Here is a 3299-nt window from a genome sequence, read left to right as displayed (position 1 = left end):
AATGAGAACTAAAATTTGCATGTCTTTGGTGCTAGATTTTGAATTCATTTTTTTGAAGATTGTATTTACTATTTAAGCTCAAAATTTGGCATTCGCTGCTTAAAATTATATTTCATAGAATTTTATAGGAAAGGCTGGAAGTATAAATGAAACTGTCAGGCACAGCCCATGAACTAGAAAATGTGGACAGAGCAAGGTTAAGCTGTGTCTAAGATACACTCTAACACATAATCAAGAGAGCTGTCCTTGGGCAAAGACGAGCACCACTGGTTTGAATTAGATGAGTGTTTGGCTGCTTCTTTTAGCCTTCTAGGACACTGTTCCTCAGGAAAAAGCAAATAGTTCAAGGAATTCAAGCAGGAGCTCAAAAAATATTTCCAATCTCTGTAGTCTCCATTTTTAGTAGGCGTACAGATAAGGGGATGGGAAATTAATACTGAGTCATGTACAAGGGAGAAAAAATCTAATGTCCCTGAAGAAAAGAAACCTTGTTCACTGATGCAAAAAAAAATTATTAATAAATTTATATTTAATAAACCAATCAATGTTAGCTCAATATTCTAAATAGAAAGGATCAGGGAGGTAATAAACTGAAAGAAAAGCATAATCATTTTTTTGTTTTTATTTTGAAAGTGTTTAGATCAGACTTGTAGTATGTACATATGAGTAGATTATCTCCAAATCTATGTTAAATGAATAATCAACTACACCTTCACTTTTAGACTTGTAGTCAAAATTACTTAAGAGAAGCAAAATGAGCAGATTTAATTTTTATCTGTCTGCTCATTGGATATACAAATAAGTAATGAAATAAGCAAGAACTGACTAACACCCACATTTGTTCATCATTTTTTATGTCATCCAGTTGGTTGGCTATATTAGCATAATACTTCCTTTTTAAAAGATTTATTGGGAGAAAAATGCTATCAACAGCATGTTTTGGACAATTCAGGAAACTAGAATGGACTATATTGTTAAATTTCTTGGGCATAATTATGGCATTGTGGTCATGTAGGAGAATACATGCTGAACTGTTTAGTAGTGAAATGTCACGGTGCCTGCAACTTATTTTCAAATGGTTCAGAAAGTGAGAGAGAGAAAAAAACAAATTGGTAAAATGCTAGCAAGTGGTGAATCCAGGCAAAGAATATATGTAGATTTATTATACTATTATTTCCTTTTTTTCTGTAGATTTGAAATAAAAAGTTGGGGGAAAATGTTGTAAACAAAAAAGTTTTTGAAGCCTATAAAAGGGTTTTTCCCTTTGAAGCCTTTTGTAAAGAAGCAATACCCATGGCTTTTATTTATTTATTTATTTTATTTATTTATTTAGGCTGCACCAGGTCTTAGTTGCAGCACACGGGATCTTTGTTGCAGCATGTTTAGTTGCAGCATGCGGGCTCTTAGTTGCAGCATGTGGTCTTGTAGTTGCGGCATGCATATGGGATCTAGTTCCCTGAACAGGAATCGAACCTGGGCCCCCTGCGTTGGGAGTGTGGATTCTTACCCACTGGACCACCAGGGAAGTTCCCCCATGACGTTTACAGGCTAAATAAAACCTATTTTAGGGAATTCCCTGGCAGTCCAGTGGTTAGGACTCTGCGCTTTCTTTCACTGCCAAGGGATCGGGGAACTAAGATCCCGAAAGCCACAGGGTGAAGCCAAAAAACCTATTTTAATTCCTGAATCGTATTCTAATTTAGCTGAAATACAGGTTTATGACCAAATACTAAACTTTTGTCTTCCCAAGAAATTTTAAAAGGAAGGCAGTATAGGTAACTCACAACAAGTTTGCAAAATGGGATTCTTTGGCATCAGATCAGGATAATAAACATTGGGGGGGATAGCTGCTGTAGGTAGAAAATATGACTATGTCTGGTCATAGATAAAACTGACGTGTTAGTCTACAGATTGGACTAATGACACATACCTGAAAGCTTAGCATAATATACTGCAAGGAGCTCCACAGTGTTTGTATCAGTGAGGCTCTAGTCAGAAAAATAGAAACCACTTTTTGAAAGAGAGAGTTTAATGCAGGGAATTGGTCACACAATTGATTGAAGCGCTGAGGCTGAGAAGCCAAAGGGGTCAGTGAAGCAAGAGTTAGCAGAGCAAGGAGCCTCTACCACCTCTAGAGCTGAGGGGACGGTGAGAGGAGATGGTGTCATCAGAGCCTGGAAGCTGGCGCTGTCCTTGGGAGCTAGAGCCAGGGCACTGTGGGGTGGTGGGGCGGCTGCCAGGTAGGAGCAGGACCCCCGAAGGGAGGGGCTTTTCCATGGGATCTGGAGCTACCAAGGAGACAGTCACTGCCAGAGAGACGGGGAGAAATCCCTGCCTTGCCCCTTCCTCCCCACTCTAACCTTTCACTAGTGCTTCTCCATAGCTGAACCTCTGGGGAAGCCACTGCGCAAGGGAGTTTGTGAAAAGTAATTTCTTGTAATAAAGAACAGAGTAGGGAGGACTTCCCTGGTGGCACAGTGCTTAAGAATCCACCTGCCAATGCAGGGGACACAGGTTCAAGCCCCGGTCCAGGAAGATCCCACATGCCGCGGAGCAGCTAAGCCCATGCACCACAACTACTGAGCCCACATGCCACAACTGCTGAAGCCTGTGCTCCTAGAGCCCATGCTCTGCAACAAGAGAAGCCACCGCAATGAGAAGCCCGCACACTGCAACGAAGAGTAGCACCCGCTCACCGCAACTAGAGAAAACCTGGGCGCAGCAACAAAGACCCAACGCAGCCAAAAATAAATAAAATAAAAAATAAATTAATTAAAAAAAAAAAAAAGAACAGAGTAGGGAGAGGGCAAGGGATGGATCTGAGAGCCAGCAGCTAGAGAAGAGGCACACCATACTATTATACTTTTTTGCTGTTTTGCTAAAATTTCTCAAATTCACAATCATTTGTGATAGGCTTTTCAGGAGGAACAATAGGAGATACGAAATTCTGGTAATAATGGTTGATGAGTTGATTTAAGACTAATGAGAAAATAGGATTTGAACAACAATGTGTTCAAAGTATATCTGGTCTTCTACAGGATTGTTACAAAATATCGAATTCATTTGGCACCTTCAGTTAATAGTCAAATATTTGTATAATTATAGCTGCCATTGGTATTACCTAACTAATATGTGAACAAAAATCTCTGGAGAGTGAAATCAGTTTTCCAGGAGAATTTACAATCTTAAATTTTGAATACCTGGTTGCCTGAAGGTAAAGCATCATCCCTGGGACATTGAACAACAGTTGGGACAGCTGGCGCAAATAAGGGAGCAGTTTCTATGCTGTTGTGTGGTTA

This window comes from Eschrichtius robustus, chromosome 1, assembly GCF_028021215.1.
Source record: "Eschrichtius robustus isolate mEscRob2 chromosome 1, mEscRob2.pri, whole genome shotgun sequence".
Lineage (NCBI taxonomy): Eukaryota > Metazoa > Chordata > Mammalia > Artiodactyla > Eschrichtiidae > Eschrichtius > Eschrichtius robustus.
This window is presented reverse-complemented; position numbering follows the sequence as displayed.